General features: G+C 38.0%; 1 non-coding gene across 1 annotated transcript; it reads right to left on the bottom strand.

Moving 5' to 3' along the window:
- On the bottom strand, positions 1-108 carry LOC130971765 (small nucleolar RNA R71). The gene has a single exon (XR_009082975.1). It is a non-coding gene; the product is annotated as a small nucleolar RNA R71 (small nucleolar RNA).
- Positions 109-22,182: the final 22,074 nt, after the last annotated feature.

Genomic DNA, 22,182 nt, shown 5'->3' on the forward strand with positions numbered 1-22,182 from the left:
AAGCTTAGAGTGGAAGTCCAAACCTTCAGACAGAAGGATGGAGAATCTCTCTATGAAGCTTGGGAAAGATACAAACAATTGATCAGAAAATGTCCTTCTGACATGCTTTCTGAATGGAGCATCATAGGTATTTTCTATGATGGTCTCTCTGAACTATCCAAGATGTCTTTGGATAGCTCTGCTGGAGGATCTCTTCATCTGAAGAAGACGCCTACAGAAGCTCAAGAGCTAATTGAAATGGTTGCAAATAACCAATTCATGTACACTTCTGAAAGGAATCCTGTGAACAATGGGACAAGTCAGAAGAAAGGAGTTCTTGAGATTGATACTCTGAATGCCATATTGGCTCAAAACAAAATATTGACTCAGCAAGTCAATTTGATTTCTCAAAGTCTGTCTGGAATGCAAAATGCACCAAGCAGTACTAAGGATGCTTCATATGAAGAAGAAGCCTATGATCCTGAGAACTCTTCAATGGAAGAGGTGAATTACCTAAGAGAATCCTATGGAAACATCTATAATTCTCCATGGAGAAGTCACCCAAATTTCTCATGGAAGAATCAAGAGAGACCTCAACAAGGTTTCAACAACAATAATGGTGGAAGAAACAGGTTTAGCAATGGCAAGCCTTTTCCATCATCTTCTCAGCAACAGACAGAGAATTCTAAGCAGAACCCCTCTGACTTAGCAACCATGGTCTCTGATCTAATCAAAACCACTCAAAGTTTCATGACTGAAACAAGGTCCTCCATTAGGAATTTGGAGGCACAAGTGGGACAACTGAGCAAGAAAGTTACTGAACTCCCTCCAAGTACTCTTCCAAGCAACACAGAAGAAAATCCAAAAGGAGAGTGCAAGGCCATCAACATGGCCGAATTTGGAGAGGAAGGAGAGGAAGTGAACGCCACTGAGGAAGACCTCAGTGGGCGTGCACTGACCTCCACTGAGTTCCCCAATGAGGACCCATGGGAATCTGAGGCTCAAAATGAGACCATAGAGATTCCATTGGACTTACTTCTGCCCTTCATGAGCTCTGATGAGTATTCTTCCTCTGAAGAGGATGAGTATGTCACTGAAGGGCAAGTTGCTAAATACCTTGGAGCAATCATGAAGCTAAATGACAAGTTATTTGGAAATGAGACTTGGGAGGATGAACCTCCTTTGCTCACCAAAGAACTGGATGACTTGTCTAGGTAGAAATTACCTCAAAAGAGACAAGATCCTGGGAAGTTTTCAATACCTTGTACCATAGGCACCATGACCTTCAAGAAGGCTCTGTGTGACTTAGGGTCAAGTGTAAACCTCATGCCTCTCTCTGTAATGGAGAAGCTAGGGATCTTTGAGGTGCAAGCTGCAAGAATCTCACTAGAGATGGCAGACAACTCAAGAAAACAAGCTTATGGACTTGTAGAGGATGTTTTGGTGAAGATTGAGGACCATTACATCCCTACTGATTTCATAGTCCTAGAGACTAGGAAGTGCATGGATGAATCCATCATCCTTGGCAGGCCCTTCCTAGCCACAGCTAAGGCTGTGATTGATGTTGATGGAGGTGAACTGATCATTCAAGTGAATGAAGAATCCTTTGTGTTTAAGGCTCAAGGATATCCCTCTGTCACCATGGAGAGGAAGCATGAAGAGCTTCTCTCAAATCAGAGTCAAACAGAGCCCCCACAGTCAAACTCTAAGTTTGGTGTTGGGAGGCCACAACCAAACTCTAAGTTTGGTGTTGAACCCCCACATTCAAACTCTAAGTTTGGTGTTGGGAGGTTCCAACATTGCTCTGAGAAAATGTGAGGCTCCATGAGAGCCCTCTGTCAAGCTACTGACATTAAAGAAGCGCTTGTTGGGAGGCAACCCAATGTTATATTTTATCTATTTTCTTTTGTTATTTTATTTTATTTTGTAGGTTGATGATCATGAGAAGTCACAAAATCAATTGAAAAAGCAAAAACAGAATGAAAAACAGGAAGAAAAATGGCACACCCTGGAGGAAGAACTTACTGGCGTTTAAACGCCAGTAAGGTTAGCAGTTGGGCGTTTAACGCCCAGTCTGGCACCATTCTGGGCGTTTAATGCCAGAAAGGGGCACCAGACTGGCGTTAAACGCCAGAAAAGGGCAAGAACCTGGCGTTAAACGCCAGAAATGGGCACCAGCCCGGCGTTTAACGCCAGAATTGGCTCAAAACGTAACTTTGAATGCCATTTGGTGCAAGGATGACTTTTCCTTGACACCACAGGATCTGTGGACCCCACAGGATCCCCACCAACCCCACCACTCTCTTTCTTCTTCACCCATTCACCAATCACCTCAACACCTCTTCCCCAAAAACCCTTCACCTATCAAATCCCATCTTTCTCTTCACCACTCACATCCATCCTTCATAAACCCCCACCTACCTCACCTTTCAAATTCAAACCACTTTCCCTCCCAAACCCACCCATACATGACCGAACCTTGAGCCCCCCTCTCCTATATAAACCCTTCTTCACCCCTTCATTTTCACACAACCTAAACACCACTTCTCCCCCTCTTTGGCCAAACACAAAGCCACTCCCTTCTTCCTCATTTCTTCTTCTTCTACTCTCTTCTGTCTTCTTTTGCTCGAGGACGAGCAAACCTTTTAAGTTTGGTGTGGTAAAAGCATTGCTTTTTGTTTTTCCATAACCATTTATGGCATCTAAGGCCGGAGAAACCTCTAGAAAGAGGAAAGGGAAGGCAAAAGCTTCCACCTCTGAGTCATGGGAGATGGATAGGTTCATCTCAAGGGTGCATCAAGACCACTTCTATGAAGTTGTGGCCTTGAAGAAGGTGATCCCCGAGGTCCCTTTTTCACTCAAAAAGAGTGAATATCCGGAGATCCGACATGAGATCCAAAGAAGAGGTTGGGAAGTTCTCACTAACCCCATTCAACAAGTCGGAATCTTGATGGTTCAAGAGTTCTATGCCAATGCATGAATCACCAAGAACCATGATCAAAGTGTGAACCCGGATCCAAAGAATTGGCTTACTATGATTCGGGGGAAATACTTGGATTTTAGTCCGGAAAATGTAAGGTTAGCATTCAACTTGCCTATGATGCAAAGGAGATGAACATCCTTACACTAGAAGGGTCAACTTTGATCAAAGGTTGGACCAAGTCCTCACAGTCATATATGAAGAGGGCGCACAATAGAAGAGAGATTCAAGAGGGAAGCTGGTTCAATTGAGAAGGCATGACCTCAAGCCCGTGGCTAGAGGATGGTTGGAGTTTATCCAACGCTCAATCATTCCCACTAGCAACCGGTCCGAAGTTACTCTAGACCGGGCCATCATGATCCATAGCATCATGATTGGAGAAGAAGTGGAAATTCATGAGGTTATAGCCCAAGAACTCTATAAGGTGGCGGACAAGTCCTCTACCTTGGCAAGGTTAGCCTTTCCTCATCTCATTTGTCACCTCTGTTATTCAGTTGGAGTTGACATAGAAGGAGACACCCCCATTGATGAGGATAAGCCCATCACTAAGAAAAGGATGGAGCAAACAAGAGACCCCTCTCATCATGAGATCCCTGAGATGCCTCAAGGGATGCACTTTCCTCCACAAGACTATTGGGAGCAAATTAACACCTCCCTAGGAGAATTGAGTCCCAACATGGGACAACTAAGGGTGGAGCACCAAGAACACTCCATTCTCCTCCATGAAATTAGAGAAGATCAAAGAATCATGAGAGAGGAGCAACAAAGACAAGGAAGAGATATTGAGGAGCTCAAGCACTCCATAAGACCTTCAAGAGGAAGAACAAGCCGCCATCATTAAGGTGGACCCGTTCTTTAATCTCCTTGTTCTTTATTTTCTTGTTTTTCGAAAATTTATGCTTATGTTTATCCATGTTTGTGTCTTATGATTATTAGTGTCTTAGTGTCTATGCCTTAAAGTTATGAATGTCCTATGAATCCATCACCTTTCTTAAATGAAAACTGTTTTTATCACAAAAGAACAAGAAGTACAGGATTTCGAATTCATCTTTAAAACTAGCTTAATTAGTTTGATGTGGTGACAATACTTTTTGTTTTCTGAATGTATGCTTAAACAGTGCATATGTCTTTTGAATTTGTTGTTTATGAATGTTAAAATTGTTGGCTCTTGAAAGAATGATGAAAAAGGAGACATGTTACTGAGGATCTGAAAAATCATAAAAATGATTCTTGAAGCAAGAAAAAGCAGTGAATACAAAAAAAAAAGAGACGAAAAAAAGAAAAAAAAGGAAGAGAAAAAGAAAAAGAAAGAAAAAAAAGAAAGAAATAAAGTTGTGATCCAAGGCAAAAAGAGTGTGCTTAAGAACCCTGGACACCTCTAATTGGGGACTCTAGCAAAGCTGAGTCACAATCTGAAAAGGTTCACCCAATTATGTGTCTGTGGCATGTATGTATCCGGTGGTAATACTGGAAGACAGAGTGCTTTGGGCCACGGCCAAGACTCATAAAGTAGCTGTGTTCAAGAATCATCATACTTAACTAAGAGAATCAATAACACTATCTGGATTCTGAGTTTCTAAAGAAGCCAATCATTCTGAATTTCAAAGGATAAATTGAGATGCCAAAACTGTTCGGAGGCAAAAAGCTACTAGTCCCGCTCATCTAATTTGGAGCTAAGTTTCATTGATAATTTGGAGTCTATAGTATATTCTCTTCTTTTTATCTTATTTGATTTTCAGTTGCTTGAGGACAAGCAACAATTTAAGTTTGGTGTTGTGATGAGCGGATAATTTGTACGCTTTTTGGCATTGTTTTTAGTATGTTTTTAGTAGTTTGAGTTGAGTTTTTAGTATATTTTTATTAGTTTTTAGTTAAAATTCACTTTTCTAGACTTTACTATGAGTTTGTGTGTTTTTCTGTGATTTCAGGTATTTTCTGGCTGAAATTGAGGGACCTGAGCAAAAAATCTGATTCAGAGACTGAAAAGGACTGCAGATGCTGTTGGATTCTGACCTCCCTGCACTCGAAGTGGATTTTCTGGAGCTACAGAAGCCCAATTGGCGCGCTCTCAACTGCGTTAAAAAGTAGACATCCTGGGCTTTCCAGCAATATATGATAGTCCATACTTTGCTTAAGATTTGATGGCCCAAACCGGCGTTCAAAGTCACCTTCAGATGTCCCAGCGTTAAACGCCGGAACTGGCACCTAAATGGGAGTTAAACGCCCAAACTGGCATAAAAGCTGGCGTTTAACTCCAAGAAGAGTCTCTACATGAAAATGCTTCATTGCTCAGCCCAAGCACACACCAAGTGGGCCCGGAAGTGGATTTTTATGTCATTTACTCATCTCTGTACACCTTAGGCTACTAGTTCTCTATATATAGGACCTTTTACTATTGTATTTTCATCTTCTGATCTTTGGAACCTTTTTCTTTAGATCTTTTGATCACTTTGGGAGGCTGGCCATTCGGCCATGCCTAGACCTTGTTCTTATGTATTTTCAACGGTGGAGTTTCTACACACCATAGATTAAGGTGTGGAGCTCTGCTGTACCTCGAGTATTAATGCAATTACTATTGTTCTTCTATTCAATTCCGCTTGTTCTTTGTCCAAGATATCACTTGTTCTTCAACTTGATGAATGTGATGATCCGTGACACTCATCATCATTCTCACCTATGAACGTGTGACTGACAACCACCTCCGTTCTACCTTAGATTGGGTGGATATCTCTTGGATTCTTTAACCGGAATCTTCGTGGTATAGGCAAGAACTGATGGCGGCATTCAAGAGAATCCGGAAGGTCTAACCTTGTCTGTGGTATTCTGAGTAGGATTCAATGATTGAATGACTGTGACGTGCTTCAAACTCCTAGCAGGCGGGGCGTTAGTGACAGACGCAAAAGAATCACTGGATTCTATTCCGGCCTGACTGAGAACCGACAGATGGATAGCCGTGCCGTGACAGGGTGCGTTGAACATTTCCACTGAGAGGATGGGAGGTAGCCACTGACAACGGTGAAACCCTTGCATAAGCTTGCCATGGAAAGGAGTAAGAAGGATTGGATGAAGACAGTAGGAAAGCAGAGAGACGGAAGGGAAGGCATCTTCATACGCTTATCTGAAGCTCTCACCAATGATATACATAAGTATCTCTATCTTTATCTTTATGTTTCATTCATCATCTATACCCATTTGAGTCTGCCTGACTAAGATTTACAAGGTGACCATAGCTTGCTTCATACCAACAATCTCCGTGGGATCGACCCTTACTCGCGTAAGGTTTATTACTAGGACGACCTAGTGCACTTGCTGGTTAGTTGTGCGAAGTTGTAGTGATCACAATTTCGTGCACCAAAAATCTTTTTTCTTTCTTGTAAAATCTAAAAAGTTTTTTCTAAACAGTATGAATGACCAACATGTCCCAAACATAGGTTCAATTAAATCTATGTTGTAAGAGTTTGATTTTTCATACTTTTCTAGACTACAACCATGAAAGCAGTTACCTACGCGGTATAAATGACCATCCCATTCCAAGCATAGGTTCATTAAGTCTATGCTGAATCGGTCAGATACTTTATATAAAACTAGAACTCAATATACCAATCACGGCCTCAAGCCCATCCAATCCAACACGGCCCCCAACCCAAACAACTCAATCATCAACCAACTCATCATAAACCACCCAATCAAATACAATCACAATTAATGTAGTTCAAACACAATCAATAGCAATTACAACAAGTATAGCAGTTAGCAATTAACATAAGTATTCACATGGGCAAACCAATTACAATATGCACACCCAAACAATGTCATATAAATGCAAATGATGAATGTCTGCCCTACTGGCTGTGATATCACATTGTCGGTTCAACTGCCAACCCTACACATCCCCATGGAGATGTTGCCCTTCGGATTCATGGTGTGGAAACCCCCGAGATATAGTGCTCGGATCATTATCCAGGGTTTTGCGCTTGTACGCTCTGATGATCCGAAGGGATGCGAGCGGGATCTTTTGCCACTGACCTCACATCTAAGCGCAAGCAAGACGAACCACCACCCTTACGTCGCCACCGCTACCTCGACAGGCGGGATCCAACCACACCCTGCCGGGCGCATAGCGTCTCATAATCTTAATATAAACAGTAGTTTAGTGGTTTTTCATAAACATTTTCAACACATCAATCAGGCTTAATATCTTACTTCAAAATCATTCTTGGCCAATTAACTTTTAAATACAACCGTATCTAACTCAAATCTTGGCAAGAATTCACTTTTCAAAATGGAGCCACTTTCCACGTCTTTCCAACACTTCCGAACAATCTCAAAACCATGCCAAATTCAAAATCATCTTTCAAAAGACTCAAAATCATTCATTTCTAAATTAGGATTTTGGTCATAAAATTCCTCAACAGAGTCTCAAGACTTCAGAGGAGAGTAACCTAACTCATTTCTTAAATTCATTGAAAACTTCCGAAACCTTAACTTCTTATTTTAAATAAATAAAATTGAATTAAACCAAAACCAAGTCATGTGTCCAATTATTCCGAACCAATTTCAAAATCAACTCACTTAGACCAAAACCAAGTCATTTGAACCGAAAACCAATTTTAGTTTCATTCTTAAATCTGTTTCCAAAGGCTCGGGAATGGTATCAGTTTTACTAAGTCAAAGTTTCCTAAAATACTTCAAACTTTTCTTAAAACGTCGTAAGGTGAAATTAGTTAATCAAAATCCAAGTTCCTTTTAAATCCATTAAAACTCCTTCAAATTTGCTTATTTAATTAACTCCCAAAACATAATTATTTTCATCTTTAAATTAACTTTAAAACCTAATTCTTTTCTAAAATAATTTACATTCAAAATATAACAATTTTCTTAATAAAAGAGTTCAAACCTATTTTATATATTCGTAATTCAATTCAAGGCATAATTCATTCTTTTCAAAAACTTCGTTTGAAATAAAGTCTCAGATTTTATAAAAATTTCGGTAATATCTCCCCTAAAACTTGGACTTTGCTACCCTTTCTGGGTCCCAACAAAACCAATCATCAACTTTTTCCAACAGGTTCAAGACCAAATCAGTTTCCAATAAAACAAAAACTCAACTTTCAGATTATCAAAAATCATTCAAATCAGCCAATCCAAAAATCTCCAATTTATCAAAATCAGACATTGTTTCAATCAAACAGGCAACCATATTCATTCAAGATAAAATCAGACAATTCATAAGACTCACATAACCACCAGAAATACATTTTGTACATCATATCTATTTATAACAATTTCTAATTTAAACAAAATTAGTTTGTATAAAAGCCCCTACCTTGATGTCGCAATTGCATAACTTAATACAAAAATCCCTTTATTCTCAATCGTGGTAGCAGCAGCGATAATTCCCAATGTAACCGGGATAGAGACAATGGTACCAACTATGATCACACTCACAGTAACAATTTTGACACTCCTGACAGAATACAGCAGTACTAAAACAAGGATATCGACTATCATAATTAAAATAAGAATATAACAGAGAAACAAAATGCTAAATAGAACAAAAGTGAAAGCGTTATAGCGTTATGAACGGGAGAATCAATGTCAGAATGAAAAAGGATGGCACAGTAGCTTGTCTTCTCCGGTGACCAACTCCAGCTGCGATGATTCCAACAAACCCAGCAGAGTCAAGAACTTCATAAACAAACACAGGGCTGTTACAGAACAAATAAGATCCAGAGGTGGTGCTAATGGTAGCTAGGCACGATTAACTCACCATAAATTCCGACAGTGACCATGAATTCCGGCGGTCTGAACCCCTTTTCTGACGGCACAAGTTTTGACAGAGGTGGCGCCGACGACGCGAACACGGCTGGGCACGGTGGTTGAACCCCACTCAGCCTCAGATCTTTCTGTGTCTCACCTTTCGTGGGCTCTCTCTCTTCGGTGGCAGCGTTTGGCAGCAGGGAGGATGAATGGTGGTGCACGAAATTGTAAATCACACTTTTCACAATTCGTACCACTAACCAGCAAGTGCACTGGGTCGTCTAAGTAATACCTTACGTGAGTAAGGGTCAAATCCCATGGAGATTGTTGGCTTGAAGCAAGCTATGGTTATCTTGTAACTCTTAGTCAGGATAATAATAATTCTCAGTTTTGATTGGTAGTAAATAAAAAGCATGGATTAAATAATACTTGTTATGCAGTAATGGAGAATATGTTGGAGTTTTGGAGATGCTTTGTCTTCTGAATCTCTGCTTTCCCCCTGTCTTCTTCTTCACGCACGCAAGGTTCCTTCTATGGCAAGCTGTGTGTTGGTGGATCACCGTTGTCAATGGCTACCATCCGTCCTCTCAGTGAAAATGGTCTAGGTGCGCTGTCACCACACGGCTAATCATCTGTCGGTTCTCACTCATGCTGAAATAGGATCCATTGATCATTTTGCGTCTGTCACTACACCCAACCCTTGTGAGTTTGAAGCTCGTCACAGTCATTCAATCCCTGAATCCTACTCAGAATACCACAGACAATATTTAGACTTTCCGGATTCTCAAGAATGCTGCCAATGAATTCTAGCTTATACCACGAAGACTCTGATTAAGGAATCCAAGAGATATTCATTCAATCTAAGGTAGAATGGAGGTGGTTATTAGGCACGCGTTCATAGATTGAGAATGGTGATGAGTGTCACGGATCATCACATTCATCACATTGAAGTGTGAATGAATATCTTAGATAGAAACAAGCGTGTTTGAATAGAAAACAGAAATAATTGCATTAATCCATCGAGACACAGCAGAGATCCTCACCCCCAACAATGGAGTTCAGAGACTCATGCCGTCAATGATACAAAGTTCCGATCTAAAAATGTCATGAGGTACAAAATAAATACTAAACTAGTAACCTAGGTTTACAGAAAATGAGTAAACTGAGATAGATAGTGCAGAAATCTACTTCTGGGGCCTATTTCGTGTGTGCTGGGGCTGAGCTTTGAGCTGTACATGTGCATATGCTGTTTCTGGAGTTAAACGCCAGGTTGTAACCTGTTTCTGGCATTTAATGCCAGAATGGAACATGGAATTGGCGTCAAACGCCAGTTTACATCATTTATCCTCGAGCAAAGTATGGACTATTATATATTGCTGGAAAGCCCTGGATGTCTACTTTCCAACGCAAATGAGAGCGCGCCAATTGGACTCCTGTAGCTCTAAAAAATCCATTCCGAGTGCAGGGAGGTCAGAATCCAACAACATCAGCAGTCATTTTTTCAGCCTAAATCAGATTTTTGCTCAGATCCTTCAATTTCAGCCAGAAAATACCTGAAATCACAGAAAAATACAGAAACTCATAGTAAAGTCCAGAAATATGAATTTTGCCTAAAAACTAACTAAAATATACTAAAAACTACATGAAATTACCCCCAAAAAGCGTATAAAATATCCGCTCATCACAACACCAAACTTAAACTGTTGCTTGTCCTCAAGCAACTAGATAAATAAAATAGGATAAAAAGAAATCAAAAAGCAATAATATCTCAGAGTTTTAAGTGAAGCTCAGATTCTAATTAGATGAGCGGGACTAGTAGCTTTTTGCCCTCTAAACAGTTTTGGCATCTCACTTTATCCTTTGAAATTCAGAATGATTGGCATCCATAGGAACTCATAATTTAGATAGTGTTATTGATTCTCCTATTTCAGTATATTGATTCTTGAACACAGTTACTTATGAGTCTTGGCTGTGACCCTAAGCATTTTGTTTTCCAGTATTACCACCAGATACATAAATGCCACAGACACCTAACTGGGTGAACCTTTTTAGATTGTGACTCAGCTTTGCTAAAGTCTCTAGTTAGAGGTGTCCAGAGTTCTTAGGCACACTCTTTTGCTTTGGATCACGACTTTAACCACTCAGTCTCAAGCTTTTCACCTGGACCTTCATGACACAAGCACATGGTTAGGGACAGCTTGATTTAACCACTTAGGCCAGGATTTTATTCCTTTTAGGCCTTCCTTTTCATTGATGCTCAAAGTCTTGGATCCTTTTGCCCTTGCCTTTTGGTTTAAAGGGCTATTGGCTTTTTCTGCTTCTTTTTTTTTTCACTGTTTTTTCTTGCTTCAAGAATCAATTTCATGATTTTTCAGATCATCAATAACATTTCTCTTATTCATCATTCCTTCAAGAGCCAACAGATTTAACATTCCTAAACTCCACTATCAAAATTATGCACTGTTCAGGCATTCATTCAGAAGACAAAAAGTATTGCCACCACATATAAATAATTTGAATTTTTCTTTTTAAAAACTCGAAAAAATATTGCCTCCTTATTCTAAAATTCTGCTATTTTATTCATGTTTGATGATAATGAGAAAAATAAATTATACCTTAATTGGAGATAAAATCAAAATAAAGATACTAATTACTACTACTCATATATAACTTCTAAGGTAAATTCCTAATAAGAACAATTATCACAGAGTTAAGGCTAAGATTAGGAATCAACAACCTTTATTTTGGAAAGTGGATGCTCCTTTAGTCTGTGGGGTGCTTGGCCCTTCAAGAGATAGCTTCTGACGCTTCAGTTCCTTCAGTTCACGCCCTTGCTCTTCTTGTTCCCCAAGCAGTTTGCAAATCATGCTATTTTGATTTTTCTGTTCTTCCTTTAGTTGGTGCATAGCTTCTTGCAACTTGGTAACAGATGCTTCAAGACGCTTCTAGTATTCAATTTGAGGAATTTCCGGGAGGAACTCCTGTGCTTTCCTCTTGATGGGGTCGTCCTGCACTTGTTGTCCTTCCATTGATTTTTTGGTGATTGGTTGCTTAACTGAGATATACTCATTTACTCCCATCTTTACCCCAGCATCTTTACATAGCATAGAGATTAAGCTTGGATAAGCCAATTTGGCATCTTTGGAGTTCTTGTTTGTAATTGTGTAAAGTTCACAAGAAATCAGCTGATGAACTTCTACTTCTTTTCCCAACATAATGCAATGGATCATTACTGCTCTTTTGATGGTGACTTCAGAGCGGTTGCTATGGGCAGTATAGAACGCCTAATGAAGTCCAGCCAACCTCTGGCGACTGGTTTGAGATCTCCTCTCTTGAGTTGGTTTGGGACACCCTTTGTGTTGGTTGTCCACTTGGTTCTAAGGAGGCATATATCCTCTAGAATTTCATCCAAGCTCTTATTTGTTCTCATCATTCTCCTATTAAAGGAGTCTGGGTCATCTTGCAGTTGAGGCAGCTTGAAGATCTCTCTTATTTTGTCAGGGTGGAGGTGAACAATTATCCCTCTGACCAAAGTTTGATAGTCATAGAAGGCGGTTTCAGCTATTCTCTGTCTATCTATTTGCCACAGATTAGAGTAAAATTCTTGAACCATGTTTCTTCCTACCTTTGTTTCAGGATTAGCTAGGATTTTCCAGCTCCTGTTTCGAATTTGCTCTTGGATCTACGGATATTCGTCTTCTTTCATATCGAATTTAACTTCCGGGATCACTGACCTTAGACCCATTATTTTGTAGTAATGATCTGAATGTTCTTTGGTTAAGAACTTCCCTTGATTCCAAAGTAGTTTTGGAATATTCTCTTTCTTGCCTCTTGGAGTGGTTTGTTTTCCCTTAGGAGCCATGATCTTAGTGGGTATTGGTTTAGTAATCACGAATAAACACACCAAACTTAGAGGTTTGATTGTCCTCAAGCAAAAGAAAGAAAAAGGGAAGGATAGAGGGAGAGCCAAGTTTGAATTGTGGAGGAGAGGAGGGAGGCCGAACGCGGATTTAAAGGGAAGGGGGTGGGTTTTTGAAAATTTTTGAAGAAGATAGGATAGAAGATATGATTTGTAAAAGATAAGTATGATAGGAAAAAGATGTAATTTAAAATTGAAAAGATATGAAAGATATTTGAAAAAGATAAATTTAAATTTTGAAAAGAAGATATGGTGAGTGTAAAAAGATTTGAGAAGAATTTAAAAAGATTTGAAAAGAATTCAAAAAGATAAAAGATATTTTGAAAAAGGTTTGAAAAGATATTGAAGAAAAATTAAGAAATATGTTTAGGATTAAAAATTTTTCAAAATTGAAGTTGAAAGATGAGAGTTTGTAACATGTTTATGCAAGAAATCATGAATTGAAACATGAAAAATGGAAAAAATTTGAAGTGAAAACGAAGTTACCTTCTCCCCACAATCCTGGCGTTAAACGCCCAACTGCTGCATGTTTTGGGCGTTTAACGCCCATTTGTAGCTTCTCCTGGGCAGCTATAACTTCTGACTGGCGTTAAACACCAGAAAATCCTTTATCACTGGGCATTTTTCTGAATGCCCAGGATGCTGCAAATCTGGCGTTAAACGCCCAGAATGGTATCCATTCTGGCATTTAACGCCCAAATGGCTATCCCTACTGGCGTTAAACGCCCAGTAGATGTTTCTTTTGGGCGTTTAATGCCCAAAACAGTTTTTACTGGCGTTTTCGCACCACTGAGCTTCTTTTTGCTATTTTATCCTCTGAATTCTTCTGTAACTCTGTGAACTCATGCAATTGATACTTTACCTTGAAGATAATTAATATGAACCTGTAAATTTATCATTTAATTAACAAATAAGCTTTGTTAATGGCTAGGTTGCCTCCCAGCAAGCGTTTCTTTATTGTCTTTAGCTGGACTATTACTGAGCTTTAATCAAGTCTTAGTTTTGAGCATTCTTGCTCAAAATTGCTTTCAAGATAATGTTTGACTCTCTATCCATTAACAATGAATTTTTTGTTAGAGTCATTACCCTGAAGCTCTACATATCCATATGGTGACACACCTGTAATCACATATGGTCCTCTCCACCGGGATTTCAACTTTCCGGGGAATAATCTGAGACTCGAGTTAAACAGCAGAACTTTTTGCCCTGACTCAAAGACTCTGGATGACAGCTTCTTATCATGCCATCTTTTTGCTTTCTCTTTGTAAATTTTTGCATTTTCGAAAGCATTGAGTGTGAATTCTTCTAGCTCATTTAACTGGAGCAATCGTTTTTCTCCAGCTAACTTGGCATCAAGGTTTAGGAATCTGGTTGCCCAGTAGGCCTTGTGTTCCAATTTCACTGGCAAGTGACAGGCTTTTCCATACACAAGCTGGTATGGAGAGGTCCCTATAGGAGTCTTGAATGCTGTTCTGTATGCCCACAGAGCATCATCCAAGCTTCTTACCCAATCCCTTCTACAATTAATCACAGTCCGTTTCAGGATTCTTTTAAGTTCTCTATTAGAGACTTCAGGTTGCCCATTTGTCTGTGGATGATATGGAGTTGCCACCCTGTGGCTAACTTCATATCGAACCATAGCAGAGTAAAGCTGTTTATTGCAGAAATGAGCGCCCCCATCACTGATTAGTACTCTATGGATACCAAATTTGTTGAAGATATGTTTTTGGAGGAATTTCAGCACTGTCTTAGTATCATTAGTGGGTGTTGCAATAGCCTCCACCCATTTGGATACATAATCCACTGCCACCAAAATATAAGTGTTTGAGTATGATGGTGGGAAAGGCCCCATGAAGTCAATACCCCATACATCAAACAACTCAATCTCCAAGATCTCTTGTTGAGGTATGGCATAACCGTGAGGCAGATTGCCAGATCTTTGGCAACTGTCACAATTATGTACAAACTCTCGGCAATCTTTATAGAGAGTAGGCCAGTAGAAGCCACATTAGAGGACTCTTGTGGCTGTTCACTCACTTCCAAAATGTTCTCCATACTGTAATCCATGGCAATGCCAGAGGATCTTCTACGCTTCTTCTTTAGGCACACATCTACGGATTACTCCATCTGCACATCTCTTGAAGAGATATGGTTCATCCCACAGATAGTACTTTGCATCCGAGATCAATTTCTTTGATTGCTGCCTACTATACTCTTTGGGTATGAATCTCACAACCTTGTAGTTTGTAATGTCTGCAAACCATGGTACTTCCTGGATGCCAAAGAGTTGCTCATCTGAAAAGTTTTCAGAGATCTCAGTAAGAGGGAGGGACGCCCCTTCTACTGGTTCTATTCGCGACAGGTGATCTGCTACTTGGTTCTCTGTCCCTCTTCTGTCTCTTATTTCTATGTTAAAATGCAGGCAATTTCAGCTAAGGATGTAATAACGATTTGAAACTGATGGGCTGTTTTTTTAGCGGCCATGATAGACTATTAACAATGAGTGGTACTTGACCAGTAAATTGAATTTGGATTTAGTGGTTGGTTTTTTTGGTGTAGTTGGTTACATGGTGAAACAGGTTGTATGAGTCTCAACAGGGTGTATACAGAAAAATAATTAAAATATGTTTATGATGGCAAAGGTGTCCAGGTGAAAATTTAGATGACCAGAAAAAAAAGTATGGGCACAATAAAAATAATTTCATAGACAAAAAAGAGAATGAAATTAGTGAGATTCACTAAAACGTGGTTGAATGCTAGTTGGAGTGGAGAATGACAATAATGTATATAAAATTTCAGCGTTTGTGATATATGCGGTTTGCGATGTTGTGAAGAAGGATAGTTAAAATGGACACTGTTTACTGTTTTAGCCGTTGGGCACTTGCATTTCTCTGTTTATGTGAAGGGGCATCGAACAATGCATCAGGGTAGTGGTAGGTGCGGTAGGGTAGATGTTGATGCTGCAGCGGTGGAAAGGGAAGACTAGGTTTATGGCTGGTGATTGAAGATTCACCACAACGAAGTTATATACCCACAGCTAAGCCGCACAGAGAGGCCTATCATTCTATTACACAGCAACTCTTTCGGAGTTACCTTTTTCAGATAATTGACCAATTGGTCACCCCCTCACCGTGCTTTACACATTCACATAATCATGTCAAAATTAAGCTTCAAATTTGAGCCTTCCTTATTTTTAAATCAATGTCTGGATGTTTCATGATTAATTCATTACTGAATACTGGTATATCAGTCAAGTACACTGTACATATGAAAACTTTTTAATTTTTTTAATAATAAAACAGGACTAAACTATCCAAAAAAATCTAAATACAAATTAAATGAGATAAAATAATTTTTCTTCTATAAGACTTAGAATATTAAGTCATTGTTGAGACCATTACTAATTATTGTGTATCTGAAACGTTTAGTGATTGGGCCTATATATATCCATTCACACTATTGTAATAGTTAGACTTTTGACTAATAAGATCACTGATTTCATTTTTTTCATTTCAACTTTCTTTCTACTACCTTTGTTCTAATATGGTATCAGAGCGGCACCGATTCAAACATGAAGCTTCTCCACTCTTTTTTTTTCTTTTCTCTCCTGTTTCTTTTTCTTTCCTATGGCTTCCACATCTAATCAAACCCATAAAATTATCCTTGTTCCCATTGCTGACAAACTAACTGAAAATTCTTTTCTTTCATGGAAACAAATTGCTTTGTCCACAATTTTTTCTCAAAAGTTTGGAAATCATCTTGATGAAACCAAAATCCCAACCCAATTTGCCACAGAAGCTGACAAAGCTACTGGAAATGAATCCGCTACCTATCAAGCATGAATTGAACAAGATTATGTGATCCAGACTTGGCTGTTGTCTTCAATGGATATTTCTTTTCAAAATCGCATGGTTGGATGCACTCGAGTTCATCAAATTTGGGATCGTCTCAACACATACTTTGCGACTCACACCAAATCCCGCTTCAAACAACTCAACACATACTTTGTAGACCTTCTTGCTGTAGTTAGTTCTCCCCTTACAATTGATGAATAGGTTGATGCTATTCTTGAGGATTTGAATTCTGACTACAAAGTCTTTCGCACTTTTGTTCTTGGCAGAAAAGAACCATGGACCATTCCCGAACTTGAAGCATTCCTCATGGCACAAGATGAAATGCAAGAACAGCTTACCAAAGAAGAAACACCATTAGTTCAAGCCAATCTCACCCAAATTTAAAATCCAGGCAACAATTTCACCTCTCCAAACTCACAAGCATCGTTTTTCACATCTCAAAATTTTGGTCGAGGCAATGGTGGGTGTTGAGGCAAAGGAGGACGCTTCTTTCGTGGAGGGTGCAATTCTTGACAAACCGCAAATCGAATTCAATGTCAACTTTGTGGTCAATTAGGTCATGGAGTTTGGCAGTGTTATTTCCGATTTGATCAGAATTTTAATAACCCTCTTTATTCTTCTCAACGATCTCAACCTCCACCTCCTCCATCAACCTCCTTTCAAAATCATCAGGCTCTAATTGCCACACCCTCTTCTGCTCAAGATAATGTCTGGTACCCAGATTCTGCAGCTTCAAACCATCTCACCCATGATAAACAAAATTTAATTTCTAGCTCCGAATATAGTGGTTCAAATCATGTCTCCATCGGTGATGGCACAGGTATTCGGGTCAAGCATATTGGTAACTCTACTCTAACTTTACCTTCTTCTAATATTCAATTTGCTTTACTTAATTTATTACATGTTCTCAATATTGCTAAAAATCTTATCAGTGTTCAAAATTTTGTTGAGAACAATGGAGTGTATTTTGAATTCCATGCACATTATTGTTGTGTTAGATCTTCTCATTCTAAACAAATCCTTTTGCATGGTTGCGAAACAAATGGTATTTACAAATTTCATAATGTGAATGTTCCTGGTACTATTTCTCTCGATGCACTAAAAGCCTGTTATACTAACACTGTCTCTCATGATCTTGGCATAAACGCCTTGCTCATGCCTCTTCAAGAATTATTGTCTTAGCTCTCCAACATGCCTCCATTCCTTATTCTAATAATATCACTGCTACATCCCTTTGTGATGCATGTTGCAAGGCAAAAAGTCATCAACTTTCTGATTTTTCGTCTCATCACTCTTACTCTCATCCCCTCGAACTCATCTTTGCTGATCTTTGGGGCTCCTTCCCTGTTCCTTCTTCATTCGATTTTCGATATTATTTGTCTATTGTTGATGCATACTCTGGCTACACTTCTATCTTTTTTACTTCTCAATAAATTTTAAACTATCACTACTTTCAAACAATACAAGACTTTTATTGAAAATCTCACTGGATACTCTATTAAATGTATTCAAACTAATAATGGAGGAGAATTTACATCTCATGCTTTCACAGATCTTCTTTTAACCTCAGGCATCATACATAGACTCGTTTGTCCTTATTCTCATCCTCAAAATGGTAAAGTCGAACGAAAGCATTATCATATAACTGATTTAGGCTTAGCCATGCTTGCTAATGCCTTTCTCCCTCTCAAATTTTTGCTTGATGCTTTCACCAGTGCCACATACATTATAAATCGTCTTCCATTTCCATCTCTTAATAATAAATCTCTCTTTGAGCTCCTCTATCACCAAATTCCTGATTACACTTTTCTTCGTATTTTTGGATATCTTTGCTATCCTTCTCTTTGCTGTTTCAATAAATATAAACTTGAACTTAGATCCAAACCCTATGTTTTTCTTGGTTATGCCACCAACCACAAAAGTTATAAGTGTTTGGCTTCGGATGGCAAAATTTACGTCTCCCATCATGTCCGTTTTGATGAAACCACTTATCCTTATCATTCACTTTTTTCTGATCATTCATCCAATTCTTCATCCTTTCTTCAATCCACTCCTTTTTCTTGTCCAATCATTCCTGTCACAACTTATTCTGTTCCTCATCCTCCTCTTTTACCCACTTTATCATCACCCTTTTATACTACTCTCTCCTCTCCACCTACTACTACTTCTACTAATTCTTCTTTATCTTCATTTAAGTCAGCCACACCTATTTTTTCTAACATTTCTATCACTGAGATTGATGTCCTTGTCCCTTTACTCATCCTCAATAATCCCCCTCCTTTAAACACTCATCCATGCAAACGCATGCCAAGTCTAGCATCACAAAACCCAAAGCCTACTGCACTACTCTTCATTCTCAAGCTAATTTATCTACCATTTTCTCTAATGTTGATCAAGCCATGCAATTTTCAGAGTGGAAAGCTGCAATGCTGGAAGAGTATAATGCTCTTCTTAAAAATCGAACTTGAAAAGTTATTAACCCACCTTCTAATACCATTATTATTGGCTGTCAGTGGCTTTTTACCGTCAAACAAAATCCAGATGCCACTATTAAACGGTAGAAAGTACGCCTTGTTGCCAAAGGATTCCATTAAAAAGAGAGCCTAGATTTTGATCAAACGTTTAGTCCCGTAGTTAAACCAGCCACCATATGTATTCTCCTCACTTTAGCTCTATCCAAAGGTTGGCACATTCGCCAATGTGACTTCAATAATGCATTCTTTAATGGTAAATTAGATAAAGATGTTTTTATGCTTCAACCACCTGGCTTCACATCTTCTAATCCACATATTGTTTGCAAGCTTCATAAGGCCCTTTATAGCCTTAAACAGGCACCTCGTGTTTGGTTCACCACACTCACAATACTATTCACAATTTTGGTTTCATGACATAAAATCTGATCACTCCTTTTTTATTTGCACTACACCTACTAACACTACTTACATACTTGTTTATGTTGATGATATTCTTCTTACAGGGATTGACCAAGCTACTATTAATCATCTTATTTTTCAACTATATGCTGTCTTTTCTCTTAAAGATTTAGACACTTTACATTATTTTCTTGGCAATGAAACTACTTTTTTATCTAACTCTCATGTTGTTTTGTCTCAATCCAAGTATATTAAGGACCTTCTTACAAGGGCAGAGATGCTTAATGTCAAATCCATGTCCACCCCAATGGCTATGACACTTAAATTGAGCAATCAGGGTGATGATATCTTTGAGGACCCAATATTGTATCGTTCCATCGTTGGGGCCTCCAATATGCGACTATCACTCGCCTTGAAATATCATACTTAGTAAAAAGAATTAGTCAATATATGCACAAACCCTTCACTGTCATTAGTCAGCGGTGAAAGTAATACATCCAATATGCGACTATTACTCGTCTTGAAATATCATACTCAGTAAACAAAATTAGTCAATATATGCACAAACCTTTTTACTCTCATTGGTCAGCAGTGAAAGCAATACATATTCTATCTGCGGGTATCTAACCTGGACCAACCCGTTTCGGGTAGGGTAGGCAACCCGACCCGCTGCAGGTAGGGTAGAGATCGGTCCGGGTATACCTACGGATAAGGTAGGGTATGGGTTTAGGGTGTACCCTACCCTATCCTTTTCACACCCCATATATAACACATATTTTATAAAAATTAGGTATATAGTAAAAGTGGTAAGAGTTAAACCTATAACCTCCCTCATGTAATAACTTACAATAAATGAGCAGCCACTAAATTAGTTAGTTAATTTAGTAATTTAAAGCATTAGTTTTTTATTTTTTATTTTATTAATATGTATGAAATTTGAAATGATTGAATTTTTATATTTGCTTTGAAAAAATTTGATATTTCTGCAGGTAGGGTAGGGTAGGGTAGGATTTAGAACTTTAGAGAGCGTGTAGGGTTAGGGTTGAGAGATTCTCAACCCGCAGCTAGGGTAGGGTAGAATTTTAATGAAATTTTCAATCCGCGGGTAGGGTTAGGATAAAGTCCAAACTTACCCTACCCTAACCATTGCCAGCCCTAATCACATCCCTTCCTCAACTCAAGTCGCTGACATCCTTACGAAGCCCCTTTCAAAAACTAGCTTCAACTTTTTCAAATCCAAATTTATAGTGTTTGAAAAAAAATATTAGACTTAGAATATTAAATCATTATTAAAATCATTACTATTTGTTGTATATCTAAAACATTTAGTAATTGGATCTATATATCCATTCACAATATTGTAATAATTAGATAATTAGGCTTTTGACTAATAAAATTACTTATTCTATTTTTTTTTTCATTTCAACTTTTTTTTCTATTACCCTTGTTTCAATACCCTCATCACTAATAATCTTTTCGAAGTCATAACGAGGTATATTCTAAAAAACAAATCAAATTCTGTTATCAAATTCTTTATCGCAAGGTAATTTGTACACATGTTACTTTCTCTATCCAATTTAATTAAGCGAATGAAGCAGAGATGACGTGAATGTTTAAGTCTATGGTGATTAGTACCCATATATATGACTTTAGATATGCCTTTATGAAATCCCAAGTGGTACACAAATGACAGATCCTGAAATACAAGTTTTGTTCTGACTATATGAATAATGAGTGGTCCTAAAATGTGGGGAGACTAATGGGCCAGATTCTGTGAGAGTGATTTTACAGAAACTTCAAAAAAGGTGATAGTACAGTTTTGAACTCAAAATAATAAAAAAGGTTATAGGGGCCATCACCCAACAAATAAATAAATAATCAATAATCATGTACCAATTTATAAGGTCCTAACCTGTTGACACAATGCTGTTGGGTCCCTTCAACCCCTTCAGACTTTTCCTGGCGAGTAACTTTCTATTTATGGGTCCTTTTCCGCGGTTGCCTGCCAACCCATTCTGCCAATTTGTTATTTTATCTGTTACATATGATATTTGATTAAAACAAAACATAACGTTCTAATAAAAAACTTAGATAATATTAAAATAAATAGTAAATCAAATTTAATTTAAATTACTAGTAAAAATTTATAATAAGTATAATTAAAAATAATGAATATTAGGTGTAAATATGTTTCTAGTTCCCACCAATATCATAAATTTTTATATTATTTTTATTTAGGTTTAGTTCCAAATATCAATGCTCCAATAATTTATTTCACAAAATAAATTATATATATATATATATATATATATATATATATATATATATATATATTTTATCTCCGATCCCTTAATAGTTAATACTCAATATGAAATACCTTTCTCAGGTCAACTCAATACTTCTTTTCGGTGGTCCAATTCATTTAATTTCTTTGTTGGTGGAGTTTGGACATTATACGGTTTGAGCCACTCGGCCTCTTATGTGGGCTTTCAGTAACATATTAATACAGATATACCAAATTTAAAAAAAAAAAGATACAGTATACCAAGATTCTCTAAAAATCGAATCGATTATCAAACTGCTCTAACTACTAGTTCATTGGTTTATTAATTCAATCAATTCGACTGTGGTTCAATCGAAAAAATTATTTTATAATAAAATAATAAATAAACACACTAAAATATAATTATAGTCTAATATAAACTTTAAAATACTATCTAAATTAAAAGTACTACATAAATCACAATGTTCAAATACAAACACAAAAATCAAATAAAAAAAATAACCATGTCACTAATCATCAAAATTCGTTATAAC

The sequence above is a fragment of the Arachis stenosperma genome, chromosome 3 (genome assembly GCF_014773155.1).
Source record: "Arachis stenosperma cultivar V10309 chromosome 3, arast.V10309.gnm1.PFL2, whole genome shotgun sequence".
Taxonomy (NCBI): domain Eukaryota; kingdom Viridiplantae; phylum Streptophyta; class Magnoliopsida; order Fabales; family Fabaceae; genus Arachis; species Arachis stenosperma.